The sequence below is a fragment of the Eulemur rufifrons genome, chromosome 7, assembly GCF_041146395.1.
Source record: "Eulemur rufifrons isolate Redbay chromosome 7, OSU_ERuf_1, whole genome shotgun sequence".
In the NCBI taxonomy this organism is placed as follows: Eukaryota; Metazoa; Chordata; class Mammalia; order Primates; family Lemuridae; genus Eulemur; species Eulemur rufifrons.
In genome coordinates, this window is record NC_090989.1 from 21,177,872 (window position 1) to 21,195,816 (window position 17,945).

Below are 17,945 nucleotides of genomic sequence, written 5' to 3' on the forward strand. Positions count from 1 at the left end.
GTCATCTTGACTTCCTACTAAAAAATATCCTAGTGCAAGTAGCTGAATTGTGCAGATTCAAATGATCTCTCTCTTGGTCCTCTCCTTGTATAATTATAAACATGGCCATCAGGGTAGTGAATTGAGTTGTTAAATTTGCATATCTGGGCCTGGCATGGTGGCTAACGCCTGTAATCCTAGCACTCTGGGAGGCTGAGGCAGGTGGATCACTCGAGGTCAGGAGTTCAAGACCAGCCTGAGCAAGAGCGAGACTCCATCTCTACTAAAAAATAGAAAGAAATTATCTGGCCAACTAAAAATATATATAGAAAAAATTAAGCTGGGCATGGTGGAGCATGCCTGTAGTCTCAGCTACTTGGAAGGCTGAGGCAGAAGGATTGCTTGAGCCCAGGAGTTTGAGGTTTCTGTGAGCTAGGCTGATGCCATGGCTCTCACTCTAGCCTGGGCAACAAAGCGAGACTCTGTCTCAAAAAAAAAATAAATAAATAAAAATAAAATAAAATAAAATAATTTGCATATGTGTGTTCCATTAGTGATGTTCCATTTCTGTTACTGTCTTGTTCTCTTATTATTTCTGTTGCGTTATTCTTTGTTGAATCACTAAACAGGACAGAGATTGTAAAATAGCATTTAAAACTCTAGAAATCACACATTTGAACACTCTTACACATACTAATATTTAAAGAATAATTGTGATAGAATCTTTCATGCACTACTAAGGCCAGAGTGTCCAAATTAAATTGAAAGAAGAAATTCATTCTCATTTCAAAAAGATCACAAAGTCTGATATGTGGACATTTGCCAAATTACCTAATTTTTTTGTGATATACTTGTGGTGTGCTTTTTGCATCAGTTTTGTAGTATTAAAGATCCTAGGATGCCTAAAATTATGAAATTAAAATAATTTTTTCCCTAGATAATACATATACACAGAACAACTTTACTATATGTAGGGCTTCTCTACCCATCTGTCAACTTCCATGAACTTTTCAATCAAGGGATTTTATGGCCTTTGGGATATTGGTATCTCTCTTGTCATTCTCTGAATGATAGCTGTAGGATTTTTCCACCTTTTGTATATTGTGAAATAAAAAGGCTTAAGGACAAAAGAAAGAAATTCAATCCAGAATTTCCCTTCAATTATTAAGGCTCTGTATATTAAATCGAGGCCAAATTGTTTTGGTTTTACTTTTTCCTCCTTTTTGAAATCATTTATCTAGAGATCACCTTTTCCAAGAGAGAGAATTAATGAAACAAATTCAGCCATTTGTATTATCAGTGATTGTGCTTAATTTAGACATTAGTTTACCAAGGTAGTAAATCTCTGTTCAGTTTTCTAGTAGCCAATATTTTTTGTTTTAAACTTTATTGAGGAATAATTGAATTACAATAAACACATATTTGAAGACATATTTGCACATATTTGAAGAATTTATCAGTTTTGACATCTGTGCCCATGTTTGAAACCATCACCCCAGTCAGGATAACAAACATTTCCATAACTACCAAAACTGTCCCCATGTTTCTTTTAATCCAAGGCTTCCTCTGTGTCCATCCCCTGCAACAGTGTCACCAACCACCTGTCTTCCATGTATTTGGCATTGTTAAAAATTTAGCAAATGGGATACACTGTGTATGCATTTTTGATGGCATTTTTTGACTCAGAGTAATGATTTTGACATTTATCTTTGTTGATTCAAGTATCAAAAGTTCCTCTATTTTATTTTTTGAGCATTTATCCATTGTATGAATACCCTACAATTTATTGATTAACCTGTTTCATTTCCGTTATTTCCATCTTGGGACTGATTTGCTCATAGTATTTTTGTTCAATTTTTTTAATGTCTATGGAATCTGTGATAACCTCTTTTTCATTCCCCAAATCTGCAATTTGTGTTCTCTTTCTTTATTTCTTGATCAGTTTAGCTACAGGTTTGGCAAATGTCAATGTACTGGCTGTAACTTTGTTAGTTTTCTCTTTTGTCTCTCTGTATTTAATTTCATAGATTTCTGCTCTTATCCTTATTTTTCCTGTCTTCTAATTACTTGGGATTTACTTTGCTTCTTTTCTTGTAATTTCTTAATGTGGAGAATGAGTTCACTTAATTTCTTTCTTTCTTTTTTTACATAAGCATACTTTATGTGATTTATTTTTTAAAAACACAATATATGATTTTCATACATTAAATTTATTGAATCTTTTTATCACTTAGAACATGGTCTTCTTAGGAAATATATCATGTGCCCTTGTTAAAAGTATATTCTGCTCTTTTGCAATAGAACAAAGTGGTTGATGATGTTGTTTAATCTTTTGTGTTACTGATTTCTTTTTGTCTAGTTTTTTAATCAATCGCCGAGAGAGGTACACTAAAATTTCTTTCTTACAATCTGGAAGTGTCTATTTTTATATTTCATCATATCAATCTTTGCTTCCTGTATTTTGAGACTAGACACATCCAAATTTATAATGGTTATGTTTCTCTAAGAAATTGTTCGTTTCATCATTATGAAGTTTATCTTTCCCTTTGTGTTAATATTCTTTTCTTAAAAATTATTTATCTGATTTTTTTTTATTTCAGCATATTATAGGGGTCCAAAAATTTAGGTTATGTATATTGCCCTTCCCTCCCCCACCCCAAATCGAAGCTTCAAGCGTGTCCATCCCCTAGACGGTGTGCATCACACTCATTATGTATGTATGCACCCATCCCCTCACCCCCTCAACATCTGCCCAACACCAGATTAATGTCATTCCTAAATGTGCTCTTAGGTAATGATCAGTGAAACCAATTTGATGGTGAGTACATGTACTGCTTATTTTTCCATTCTTGGAATACTTCACTTAGTAGAATGGGTTCAAGCTCTATCCAGGAAAATTAAGGAGGTACTATATCCACATTATTTCTTATAGCTGAGTAGTACTCCATGGTATACATATACCACATTTTATTAATCCACTCATGCATTGAATTGTGCTGCTATAAACATTCAGGTATAGATGTCTGTTATAGAATGTCTTTAGTTCTTTTGGGTAGATGCCCAATAATGGGATTGCTGGATCAAATGATAGGTCTACTTGGATCTCCATATTGCTTTCCACAGAGGTTGTACTAGTTTGCAGTCCCACCAGCAGTGTATGAGTGTTCCCGTCTCTCTGCATCCACGCCAACATTTATTGTTATGGGACTTTTTGATAAAGGCCATTCTCACTGGAGTTAAGTGATATCTCATTGTGGTTTTGTTTTGTTTTTTTTTTTTTTTGAGACAGAGTCTCACTCTGTTGCCTGGGCTAGAGTGAGTGCCGTGGCGTCAGCCTAGCTCACAGCAACCTCAAACTCCTGGGCTTAAGCGATCCTACTGCCTCAGCCTCCCGAGTAGCTGGGACTACAGGCATGCGCCACCATGCCCGGCTAATTTTTTGTGTATATATATATATATTTTAGTTGTCCATATAATTTCTTTCTAATTTTAGTAGAGATGGGGTCTCACTCTTGCTCAGGTTGGTCTTGAACTCCTGACCTCGAGCGATCCACCCGCCTCGGCCTCCCAGAGTGCTAGGATTACAGGCGTGAGCCACTGCGCCTGGCCTCATTGTGGTTTTTATTTCCATTTCCCTGATGATTACAGATGTTGAGCATTTTTTCATATATTTGTTGGCCATTCTTCTGTCTTCTTTTGAAAAATTTCTATTCATGTCCTTTGCCCACTTTTTAACAGGGTTGTTTGATTTTTTTCTTGCTGATTTTCTTGAGTTTTAATAGACTCTATTTATCAGTCCTTTGTTGGATGTGTAGCATGCGAAATTTTTTTCCCATTCTGTAGTTTGTCTGCTTGCTCTTGTGACAGTTTCTTTGGCTGTGTAGAAGTTTTTTTTTAATTTGATCAGGTCCCATTTATGTATTTTTGTTGTTGCTGTGATTCCCTTTGGGGTCTTCTTTATAAATTCTTTGCCTAGGGCAATGTCTATAAAAGTTATTCCACAACATCGAGAAGGCTGGAATCCTCCCCAACACATTTTATGAAGCATACATAACTCTTATACCAAAACGAGGAAAGGATGTAACAAAAAAGAAAACTACAGACCAATATCCGTTATGAATATAGATGCAAAAATTCTCAATAAAATCCTAGCAAATCAAATCCAGGTGCTTATCAAGAAAATAATCCATCACAACCAAGTGGGCTTCATCCCAGAGATGCAGGGATGGTTGAACATATGCAAATCTATAAATGTAATACACTACATAAATAGAAGCAAAAACAAAAACCATATGATCCTCTCAATAGACACAGAAAAAGCATTTGACAAAATTCAACACCCTTTTATGATAAGAATGCTTAACAAAATAGGCATAGACAGGGCCTATCTAAAAATGATACAAGCCACATATGACAAACCCACAGCCAACATCATACTGAATGGGGAACAATTGAAAGTATTCCCACTTAGAACTGGAACCAGACAAAGTTGCCCACTGTCCCCATCGCTATTCAGCATAGTGCTGGAAGTCCTTGCTAGAGCAATCAGGCAAGAGAGCAGAATCAAGGGTGTCCAAATAGGGACAGAAGAGATCAAACTCTCACTCTTTGTTGATCATATGATATTATATCTACAAAACCCCAAGGATTCAACCAAGAGACTCCTGAAATTGATCAATGAATTCAGTAAAGTCTCAGATCTTCAGTAAATTCAGTAAAATCAATACACACAAATCAGAGGCATTCATATATGCCAATAACAGTCAAACAGAGAACCAAATTAAGGACTCGATACCCTTGACAATAGCAACAAAGAAAATAAAACACCTAGGAATATATTTAACTAAGGAGGTAAAAGACCTCTATAGGGAGAAATATGAAGCACTGAGGAAGGAAATTGTGGAGTATGTAAACATGTGGAAAACCATACCATGCTCCTGGATCAGAAGAATCAACATTATTTTTCATATACTTACTTTCAAATTACCAGTGTTAATGTACTTATTATAGTCAGCATACATTTGAATCATGCTTTTTTACAATCAAAACGGTCAATATTTTCATTTTAATTAAAGTGTATAAGCTATTAATTAATATTTAATGCCCTTACTAATTATGGTTAGATTTAAGTGTATCATTTTGTTTATGCTTTGTGTTTGTATCCTATAGATATTTTGTTTTATATTTTATTCTTCTGATTTCTTTTTCTACATTTTTGTTTATAACAATGTATATAGGCATATTTAATTTTATTGGACTTTGCTTTATTGTGCCTCACAGACATAGAATCTTCTAAAAATTGGTTAAAAGTTGTTTTCTGTTGTAGTGCATTTTAATTTCATGCTTTTCATTTTTATGTATCTGTTGTTGGTTTTTTGATTTGATGTTACTATGAGGCTTGTAATACAATCTTATAACCAATTATTTTAAACAGATGACAACCTAACTCTGCTTACAAGAAACAAGCAAACCAGAAAAGGCAAAGTTAAAAGAAACTCTACCCCTTAAATCCATTCCCCCACAGCTTTTGGTAATTTTTTGTTGTTTTCATTTAAATCATTTTATATTTTCTAATTCTTAAAAAGTTGTTCTAGTTATTATTTTTGATAGGTTTGTCTTTTAGTCTTCCTACTCAAGAAATAAGTGGTTTATATGCCATAATTATAGAAACGGAGTCTTCTGTATTTGTGTCCTTACTGTTACCAGCGAGTTGTATACTTTCAAATGATGTCTTACTGTTCATTAATGTCTTTTCTTTTCATATTGAAGAACTTCTTTTAGTATTTCTTATAGGACAGGTCTGGTGTTGATGAAATCCATCAGCTTTTGTTCTGGGAAAATCTTTATTTCTCCTTCATGTTGAAGTATATTTTTCCAGGATACAATACTCTAGGGTTAAGGTTTGTTTTTGTTTTGTTTTGTTTTGTTTTCCTTCAGTACTTTGAATATGTCATGCTACTATCTTCTGGTCTGTGAGGTTTCCACTCAGAAGTGTGCTACCAAGCATATTGGAACTCCTTCATATGATTTTTCTTTCCTTTTCTTCTTTTTTCCTTTAGGACGTTTTCTCTATCTGGGACCTTTGAAAGCCTGATTATTAAATGTCTTGAGGTATTCTTGTCTGGGTTGGTGTTCTGTGACCTTGTACCTGGTCTAGGTTTAAAAAGTTATATGTTATTATTTTGTTGAATAAACTTTCTACTTCACTCTCCATCTCTACCTCTTCTTTGAGATCAATAACTCTTAGATATGCCTTTTTGAGGCTATTTTCCAAGTCCTGTAGATGTGCTTCATTCTTGTTTTTTCTTTTTTAACTCTGTACTTTCAAATAGCCTGTTTTCAAGGTTACTAATTTGTTCTTCTGCTTGATCAATTCTGCTGTTGAGAGACTTTGATATATTTATCAGTTTCTCAATTGAATTCTTAAAGTCCAGCATTTCTGCTTGATTTTTTTTTTATTATTTCAAACTTTTTATTAAATTTCTCTGATAGGCTTCTGAATTCCTTCTCTGTGTGTTTTGAAGTTCAGGGCAGCTATTTTGAATTCTTTGTCTGAAAGCTCACGTGTCTCTATTACTCTGGGATTGGTCACTGGTACCTCATTTAGTTCATTTGGTGAAGTCATGTTTTCTTTGCAGTCTGGGCTTGTTTCAACCTTTCCTTTTTGAGAAGGCTTTCCAGATATTTAATGGGAATTGAGTGATGTGATCTAACTATTTGGTCACTGTAACCAAATAAGCACTGGGGATGCCCTAAGCCCAGTAACACTGTAACTCTTGAAAACTCCTGGTAGTACCTCCTTGGTGGACTTGGGTAAGATATGGGAGAATTCCCTGGATTACCAAGCAAAGTTTCCCAATTTCTTCCCTCACTCTCTGTGCTAGACTGATGGAGTTACGGGAGGAGTAACATGGGCACTCCCCTGTGGCCACCAGCACCAGGTCAAACCTGAATACAGTCCAGTCTTACCCAAAGCTCATGGTGACTATTGCCTGTCAACCTCTGATTATTTATTCAAAGCCCAAGAGCTTTTTAGTCAGTTGTGAATCCTGCCAGTACTGCGTCCTTTCCTTCAGAACAGCATATTTCCTTCTGGACCAAAGTGGGTCCAGAAATGCCTTCAAGGAACTAAGGCATGGACTTAGGGGCTTTAGGAGTCTGCTTAGTACTTTATTTTACTGTGGCTGAGCTATATCCAGTTTGCAAAACAAAGTACTCTGAACTTTTCCCTTTCCTTTCCCTAAGTGGAAGAAGACTCCCTGAGAAGCAATGCCTATATTTGTGATGGAATGACACAGGTAGTGGCTTGTCCTCTAGTGCTGGTGTCTCACTGGGTTATGTGCACCCCAAGTACACTGGCTCTGAGAAATCACACTTGCAGGAATTTCCCAAGACTTGTAGCCTTTGTGGCATAACTATCTTACAAATTTAGTTCAGGTCTTGGGTTGCTTTTTATCAGCTGGTGGTGAAGCTAGCCAGACTCAATTTGGGGGCAGAAGATTTCTCCCTGGCCAGGATGGTCTAAATGCTTCCTTTGGGAGCATTGGTGACATTCAGGCCCATACTATGTTCTCCTGTTCAGGGTGGTTCTGAGTTTCAGTGCAAAAATCCCATAATCACTGTATTCTCCTCTCCTTGAGCACACAGATTCTCTCTCCACTTGGCAGGCTGGTGAAGCATTGTTGGGCAATGGGGTTGGGGTTATGTAGGAAATGTAAGATTGTCTTTTCTGCCCTCTTCAGTGCCTCTTTCCTTTATATAATGTTAAAACCAGGTAGTATGACTGCTCACCTGATTTTTGGTTCTTCTGAAGGTGCTTGCTTACATGGATAGTTGTTGAATTCGGTGTTCCTGCATAGGAAGGATGCTGGAGATTTCTATTTGGCCACCTTGTCCAGCCCTTCCCTCTGTGTCATAATTTGGTAATTCTCACACTATTCCAAACTTTTCCATTATTATTATATTTGTTATGGTGATCTGTGATCAATGATTTTTGAGGTTACTATTGTAATTGTTTAGAGGCACCATATACTGCACTATTATAAGACAGCAAACAATTTATAGATGTTCTGTATGTTCTGACTCCTTCACTGACTGACTATTACCCCATCTTTCTTCCTCTCCTTGGTTTCCCTATTCCTTGAGAAACAGCAATATTGAAATTAGGGAATTCAAAATCCTAAAATGGCCCCTGAGTGTTCAAGTGAGGATTTATCACATGTCCTTCACTTTAAATCAAAAGCTACAAATGATTAAGCTTAGTGGGGTTGGTATATGGAAAGCCAAGCTAGGCCAAAAACTAGGCTTGTTGTATCAGTTAGCCAAATTCTAAATGTAAAGAAGAAGTTCTTGAAGGAAATTAAAAGTGCTCCTCAGATGAACATATAAATGACAAGAAATTAAAACAGTATTATTATTGATATGGACAAAGTTTTAGTGGTCTGGCTATAAAATCACACCAGCCACAACACTCCTTTAATCAAAGTCTAACCTAGATAAAAGCTCTAACTCTTTTCAATTCTATGAAGGGTGAGAGGTAAAGAGGATGTGGAATAAAAGTTTGAAGCTCTCAGAGGTTGGTTTAAAGAATGAAATCATCTGCATAACATACAAGGGCAAGGTTACGCAGCAAGTGCTAATGTAGAAGCATCAGCCAGTTTTCCAGAAGATCTAGCTAAAATAATTGATGAAAGTGTCTATATTAAACAACAGATTTTCAATGTAGATGAAGTAGTCTTCTATTGGAAGAAGATGCTGTGTAGGACTATTATAGCTAGAGAGGAGAAGTCAATGCCTAGATTCAAAATTTCAAAGGATAGGCTGATTCTTTTTTTTTTAATTTCAGCTCATTATGGGGGTACAAAAGATCAGGTTATATATATTGCCCATGTCCCCACATCCCTCCGAGTCTGAGCTTCAAGCGTGTCCATTCCCTAGACAGAGCACATCGCACTCATCACGTAGGCATGCACCCATCCCCTCCCCCCACCCCGTCCCCCCATTCAGAACTTCAAGCCTGTCCATTCCCCAGACAGTGCACATCGCACTCATCAAGTAGGTATACACCCATCCCTTCCCCCCAGCCCCCACCTCTGTCCGGTACCCAATTGGTGTTATTTCCTAATGTGCACTTAGGTGATGATCAGGGAAACCAGTTTGCTGGTGAGTACATGTGGTGCTTATTTTTCCATTTTTGGGATACTTCACTTAATAGAATGGGTTCCAACTCTCTCCAGGAGAACCAAAGAGATGCCATATCACCGTTATTTCTTATAGCTGAGTAATATTTCATGGTATACATATACCACATTTTGCTAATCCACTCATGAATTGATGGGCATTTGGGTTGTTTCCACCTCTTTGCAATTGTGAATAGTGCTGTTATAAACATTCGGGTGCAGGTGTCTTTTTTATAGAATGACTTTTGTTCTTCTGGGTAGATGTCCGATAATGGGATTGCTAGATCGAATGGTAGGTCTACTTGAATCTGTTTAAGGTATCTCCATATTGTTTTCCACAGGGGTTGCACTAGTTTACAGTCCCACCAGCAGTGTATGAGTGTTCCTGTCTCTCCGCATCCACGCCAACATGTATTGTTTTGGGACTTTTTGATAAAGGCCATTCTCACTGGAGTTAAGTGATATCTCATTGTGGTTTTGATTTGCATTTCCCTGATGATTAGAGATGTTGAACATTTTTTCACATGTTTGTTAGCCATTTACATATCTTCTCTTGAAAAATTTCTATTCATGTCCTTTGCCCACTTTTTGATAGGGTTGTTCGATTTTTTCTTACTGATTTTCCTGATTCTTTTGTTAGGGACTAATGTAGCTGGTGACTTGAAGTTAAAGCCGATCCTCATTTATCATTCTGAAAATCCCAGGGCCCTTAATTGGGTGTTACCCCTCCCGACATTCAAAACCATATCAGATAATAGGTTTTGTTTTTAAAATCTTAGACATTTTAGATCTTGACAAAATAAAATCTTTTATAGTAGCCCAGGTATTTGCCATTTCTATTGCTGTTCTCTCATTCTCAATGACCTAAGGTTCCTTTTTGCATTACATCTTTGAACCTACAGATTCAATTTTAACATTTCTTATAGAGCAGTTCCACTGTTGATACATATTTTTTGGGTGCTGCTTCATCTGAGAATATTTTTATTTTCACTTTGCTTTTATTTCTGAAGAATATATTATTAGATAAAAATTTTTTGATATGTAGTTGATTTTTGTCACACTTTCAACATACTCTATTCTTCTCTGGCCTCCAGTAGGCCATATTTTAGAATTTATTTATTTGAAAATAAATTTATTGTAATTAAACTGTTTTTCTCTTGTATACAATGTACCATTCTTCAATAGCTGCTTTCAAAATATTTTCTTAACTTTTGGGTTCATTATGCTGATTATAATGCCTCTAGGTATGATATTGTTTGAGTTTATGAATTTTATGTTTCACTGAGTAACTGGATTTTGTAAATGTATATCTGTCAGCACATTTGGGAAGATTTAGACTATAATTCTTTCAAATATTTGTCTTCTCTAATGTTTTGCTTCTCTTTCTCAAACTACTGTGATATATTCAGTTAACTTTTTGATATTTTCCTCACATGTCCGTGAAACTCTGTTATTTTTGTTCTGTTCTTTGTATTTCAGTTTTTATTGATCTGTCTTTAAGTTTACTGACTCTTGACTGTCATACTTGTTCTCCTATTGGGCTTATCTAATGAAATTTTAAATTCAAATTTTGTGGTTGCAAGTTTCAAAGTCCTTTCTTGTTTCTTTTAAAGTTTAAATTTCTCTGAAGCTGACTGTTTATATTTGTACCAGTTATGTTTGGTTTTACCTGAGTTATCATAGTTTCAGAGATATAAGAACTCCTTTTAAGGTCTTTACTTATTAATTCTAGTATCTGCCTTATCTCCGGGTTAGTGTCTGATTGTGTTTCCTTGAGACTTGGTAACATTTTCTGTTTGTTTGGCATATTTGTCTATTTGTTTTTAATGTTGAGTAATTTTGGATTTTATTCTTGATAACATGAATGCTGTGTTGTGTAGCTACTGAATTTTGTTAGAATGTTGAGACATTTGGCTTAGCAGGCAATCTTCTCAGCTAAGTTCAAATTGCAAGTTTTGGCTTAGCTTTTATGATGGGTATTCAAACTTCAACTTCTTTATTCCTGTGTTATGACAATTTGAATCTATCTTATACATAAGTGATTCAAGTGTGTAATGATTTTCATCCATCTTCCCAGAGCCAGATCTTGCAAAAAAGCATTTGTGTTTCAACTCCAATAACAACCTTTGGTAGTCACCCATTGATTTTAAGCAAAATGCTCCTCTGAGATTGCTGTATATTACACTGTGGTTTTAGCAAAAATTTAAAATCTTGGTCAGATGTGAGACAGTATTATTAGTGAGTAGGGAGGTAGTAGATCTCAATCCAAAAATCCACACTCAGCCTTCATTATAAAGTTTGTAAAAGTTAAACAGCTCAAAATATGTGTCATCTGTTATGTAGTCACTTTTCAAGCTAAATTTTACAAAAGTCGAATTAAAAATTCTATCTCCTATTAAAGATCCATAGTGGTTGTTTTATGAAAAGAGTAACTTCCATCTCTAAGTGTGATTTGATGGGAAATTTTAGACTTTTGACTATCTGGACTATCATATTGTATGTCATATAAAAAGTAACTAAGTAATTCACTGTAATTACCCATGAAACCAACTGTTTCATTCCAAGAAAAGGAGGGCTGTGTGACAGGCAGAGGGAAAGAGACACAAACCTAAACATTGGCTCAATTGTAGCCAAATAAAGAGAAAATTTCAATCAGATATTTGGTGTTACTAAAGATGTAACTAGCATTACCTAGAATATGGGCATCATGGGTACTATAGTAAAGAGATAACAATGATCTGAAAGCAATATAGACTCTTAAATAAAGAAAAAAATATCTAAGAAAAAAACAAGGGCAGACAGATAAAAGCATGACCATTTGAAGTTTTAGTCATATGCAACTTGGTTTTAGGGTCTTGGATAGAAACTGTAAACATCACAAAGTTAGCTACTAGATCTGAAGACTTTGGGGAAAGCCTGCTCCCTTTCCCAAAAACATGTTAATGAAAGATTTCTAAGAATTCTCAGCTTGAGCTCACTAGCTGGAAGAGAGTATTCAGTGATCCAAGGGTAACTTACATCTCTTTAATTAAAAAACATGGATGCAAGGATCAACACCTTGGGCATTCACTAGTGTGACAGCTATTAATTTTAACTGTAAAGGTCCCTGCAGTAATATTTGAAGACAGTCTTTCTCATATATATTTTTCAGAAGAGATTTGAGCTTATCTGAAACTTTTTTTCATTTTAGTTTAGATTTTTTTTAACCTTTCCTGTAGACTGGGGAAGATACATATAGGGAAGTTTCCGAATAATCTCAAGTCCTAGGGATGCAATTCAATATGTGCCCCTGACAATAGGTTGGAATTTCCCAAATAAAATCATGCATTATTTTTATACTGACAATTCCAGAGACTTCTGTCAAAGAAGAGTTTCTACTCATAATGAGAGAGATTATTAACCATACCATATTTAAAACCATTGTAGATTGTAGTTGTATGAAATCCATTTGGAAATTTTTAAAAGCATGAGGCTTGCTTGGGCTCTTGTCCAAGTATTTCCTTGCTAGTTTTACCAAGATTATGCTGATAACGTGTGAGGCATGCTGCAGAAACACTCCTGCTAATTTGTAAGCCTTTCCTCCCTTGTTGATTGGGTACAGTGGCCATTGCTGTGACCTTACTATGACCTTGCTGTGACCTTGCTGTGATGGACAAGTTCATGTAATTTTTTTGAAGATTTCTATTTGAGTTTCTCTTGTGCCATCACATGGCCATCCTGAGATTGTTAGAGATTATTCTCTTGTAATTTACATCCAGATGTTGTCCCATTATTTTTTCATACTCTGAAACTATTGTAATTCTATGGCCTCTTTGAAATCCAGAAATATGTAGTTTTGAGGTAGTATTTGGGCTAAGATTTTAGGGAAATTTGCCTATTGACATAATAATCAACGAGGATGTTTCCTTATTCTCTATATTAACTGTCTGTCACAGCCCAGTGGTTGTTGTTTTCCTTCATCATAGCCACTTCCTTTAATCTGTTTAATATTCTTAGTTGTGATTCGTGTTGAAGTACTGAAACACTTTTGTTTTTAAGGCTTTCCAAAGTGCTTATTTACCCCTGAATACATATTTATCTTCTAATTTTGGAAAACTCTTATGAATGAACTAACTTAGAAGTCTGATAGTGGGTCTTATATAAAGATTAGTTGAGAAACATTATTATGCATTTAACCTAATAGTCTCTTATTTTGGTCATAAGAGAAGACCCATCAATGAAAAAAAAGATAAAATCAGATTTTCTAGATGTCCATTAAATATGTTGGTACATAGATAGCTCTCAGGCAGAAGCGAAGCAGCCATGAATTTTATAACAGCATTGAAGTATTGCAATAATGGATAGAAATGTGTGAGGAAGATTGTAATTGAATTTCCCTGGAGGTAAGTTTGCATATAAGAATGCTGTATCAGTGAGCAATGTAGATTGTACCATGTAAGGGACCATCACTTAAAGGAAACACCTTAAACCCAAGTTGGCAAGGTTATGCTAATTTAGTGCATCTGTTTTTGTCCTAAGGCAAGGTCAGTAGATTTTTGCCCCTAGGTCAAGAGAAAGGGTGTAAACTGTATTGGTCTCTGATGATTTTCATGAAGTTACATCAACACCAAGAACAAAATTAAGATTCATGATAGTTATGCAAGCCTACGGTGAAATATTGTTTAGAGCACATTTTAAATCACAAAACATCTTTCTGGTATTATGAGAGCAAATATACATTTTGATATTTTTTCTTAGAGCCAGATATTTTATATCCTAATGCATAAATTCCAAGTTTTCTTGAGTTTTAATGAAAATAGGAGATTTAGTGATTGATACCTCCTATATCCATCCACTTTGCATACCAATAATGCAGTTTAATGAATTGAAATTAGCTCAAAGGTTGAGACTGATTGGTCTTTACTTGCTAGGATTGGTTCAGGATGGTACTATTTCTGGCTTGCATTTCATTCATTAATTTCACATGTCAGTAAGTGAAATTCATTAATTCTTACATTTAATTAAATGCAAGAAAGGTTTGCTTAAGTATTTTGTGCATTTTCTCTCTCAGAAATATTTTAATTGAAAAATTATGTAGACGAGGTAATGCATATGTTAAATAGCTTGATTTAGCCATTTCACACTGTATATAAATATCAAAATATTATTTGGTACACTATAAATATACATATTTTTTATTTGACAATTAAAAATAATTTTAAAAAGGAAGATTAAACAGGACAAACCAGATATTTCTACTTAGAGAGCATCATAATTTAGCATTTATTTCTATCTATTCAAGTGAGACTATAAAACGATATCCATCAATACAGGTTTTTGTACTTTTCTCATTTCTCAAGTAAAAAATCATTAAAATTTTAAGAGTACTGGACTTAACTTCCCAGGTTTTCTTTCTTTCTTTTTCTTTCTTCTTTTTTTTTTTTTTTTTTTTTTTTTTGGTAGACTTTCTTTGTAAATTGGAAGTTTATCTATGTTGAAAGGAAATACAAATGTATATTCAGAACCAAACCACTTGCAAGTAATTCTACTTGACACTTTGATTCTAATATGTCTGTGTTTCCTTAGTTTTTATGGTGCAGAAAAGTAGAGACCAATTATTTCCTGATGAGGAGTAGCGTTTGCAAAATTTAGTGCTTTACCTGAAGAAGAATACAATGTTTAACATTGCTATTACAGCTGTATGACTTTGTCTTTTTCCTTTTTTTTTAACTTCAAAAAAATTTAGGGATACAAGTGTTTTTTCACATGAATGGATTACATCACGCTGAAGTCAGAGCTTTAAGTGTACCCATCACCAGACTAGTGTACATTGTACCCAATAGATAGATTTTTATCCCTTGGGCCCCTTCCACCCTTCCCCCTCTTACTTTGAAATGTCCATTACACCACTTTATGACCATATGTATCCCTCATTTTGCTCCCACTTATAAGTGAGAACATGTGGTATTTGTTTTTCCATTCCTGACATACTTCACTTAGGATAATGGTCTCCAATTCCATCTAAGTTGCTGCAAAAGACATTATTTCATTCCTTTTTATGGCTGAGTAATATTTCATGATATGTAAATAACACATTTTATTTGTCCACTCCTCAGTTGATGGGGACTTAGGTTGATTCCATATCTCTTCAATTGTGAATTGTTGCTGTGATAAACATTCCAGTGCAGGTGTCTTTGTGATATGACTTCTTTTCTTTTAAATACATATCCAGTAGGGGAATTACTGGATTTTAGTTCTTTGAGGAATTTCCATAGTGTTTTCCATAATGCTTGTACTAGTTTACATTCCCATCTACAGTGTGTAAGTGTGCCCATTTCACTGCATCCATGCCAACATCTATTGTTTTTAAACTTTTTAATAATGGCCATTGTGACCGAGATAAGGTGGTATCATATTGTGGTTGTAATTTGCATTTCCATGATAATAAATGATGTTGAGCATTTTTTCATATATTTGTTGTCATTTGTCTCTCTTCTTCTTTTTAATTTTTTTTAGTTCAGCATGTTATCGTGGTACAAATGTTTATGTTAGATACATTGCCTGTGCCCCACCTAGCCACAAAAAACAATGGTGATATAGCACCTTTTGTCTCCTTTTTTGGAAATAAATTTGTTCATGTCTTTTGCCTACTTTTTAATGGGGTTATTTATTTATTTATTTATTGCTGGTTTGTCTAAGTTCTTTAAAAGTACTGGATATTAGCTTTTTGTTGAATGTATAGCATGCAAATATTTTCTCCCATTCCTTATGTTTTCTATTTACTCTGTTGATTATTTCCTTATCTGTGCAAAAACATTTTAGTTTAATTAAGTTCCATTTATTTATTTTGTTTTTTTCTGTATTTGCTTTTGTGGTCTTGGTCATAAGTTCATTGCCTAGGTCAATGTGCAGAAGAAGAGTTTTCTCTGCATTTCCTTCTAGAATTTTTATCGTTTCAGGTCTTACATTTAAGTTTTTCATGGATCTTAAGTTAATTTTTGTATATGCTGAAAGATAGGGATCCAGTTTAATTCTTCTGAATGTGGCCATCCAATTTTTCCAACACCATTCATTGAATAGAGTGTCCTTTCCCTGGTGTAAGTTTTTACCTGCTTTGTTGAAACTTTTTCTAATTTCAAGCTATGAAGATTTGAATTCACCTTTTATAATCTTATTCATTATAAAACCGCTTAATGTACCTTTTATCTATGCAAATATTTGTGTTAAGCAAATGTTCTCTTTTGAAACAAAGTTATTATATAAAGCTGAGGACTTTAGAGGTATTCAAAATAATTTTTCATGCTGAAACTCAATTTACTTGTCATTAAACTATGATTCATTTGGGATATATATATATATATAGAGAGAGAGAGAGAGAAAGAAAGACTTTGATAATACCATGTTACAACCTATAATGTCTGTTTGCCTATGAGGTATGATTGTATGTATTTGCAAATCCTTATAAAATGTGAAACAAGTATTGCCATGAAATTTTGGGCAGAAGCAATATAGGTTCAAGTTCAAATTAAGAAGAAGAGATTTGACACGTTCTGAACAGAATTGAGAAATGTGTCAATATACAAAGAAAAGAAACATTGGGAGATGACACCTCTACTGTGCACATTGGATATTACTAGCTTTCAATATATGACTTCTCAGGCATTGAAACTTCAAAGCAAAAAGGAAATGCATGGTTATGTAACTGAGCTGAGAGATAATATATACAAAAGCAAGAAAGCACCTCTGTAGCATTTTCTAGAAATAATAGATTTTGTGGATAAAAAAAACTTCTAATAGGGAAGTAGAAAAAGAGAAACCTGAATATATCAGGGTGCATATGGCACTATTTATACACAAAAAGTGAAAAAGTCTTGAAATATTTGAGGTAAGTTGAAATACAGATTAATTTTCAAAAGAAAAGTTTTTACAATTTTGAACCTGTTATTTGTGCTATCGACCTGCTTTTGATGATTTTGTCATTACTTTTCACACCAAGTTAAGCATGAGGAAAATTTTATTCCCCTTATGTTTTCTCAAATTCCATTATTTCTATGTCTACCACTCACTAAGATGTAATCATAACTAAATTAGCTAAGTATAATCAGTTTCAATTTCTCAGCCTGTATGATGGGACTAACAAACCTACCTCAAGAACAAATGTCCTCTTAAAAAGAGGCAAAATATATGAATAGATATTTTTTCAAAACATACAAATCGCCAACATACATATGACAAAAGTTTCAACATCACTAATCATCAGAGAAACGCAAATCAAAACCAAATGAGATGTCATTTTATACTATTCATTATGGCTATAATTAAAAAGAAAAAAATAACAGGTGTTGGAGAGCATGCAGAGAAAAGGCAATTCTTATACACTCTTGGTGGGAATGTAAATTAGTATAACCTCTATGGAAAACAGTATAGAGGTTTCTCAAAAACTAATAATAAAACTATCATTTGATCCAGCAAGCCCACTACTGAGTATCCACCCAAAAGAAAATAAATCATTATATCAAAAAGATAACTGCCCTTGTATGTTTATTGCAGTATTATTTACAATAGCCAAGATATGTAATCATTCTAAGTACCCAAGAACAGGTGAATGGACAAAGAAAATGAGGTGTATGTATGTGTGTATATATATATATATATACACACACACACAAAGTAATACTATTCAGTTATAAAAATAATAAAATTATATTCTTTTACAGCAACATGGATGGAACCAGAGGCCATTATCTTAATTGAAACAACTCAGAAACAGAAAGACAAATACTGCATGTTCTCACTTGTAAGTGGGAG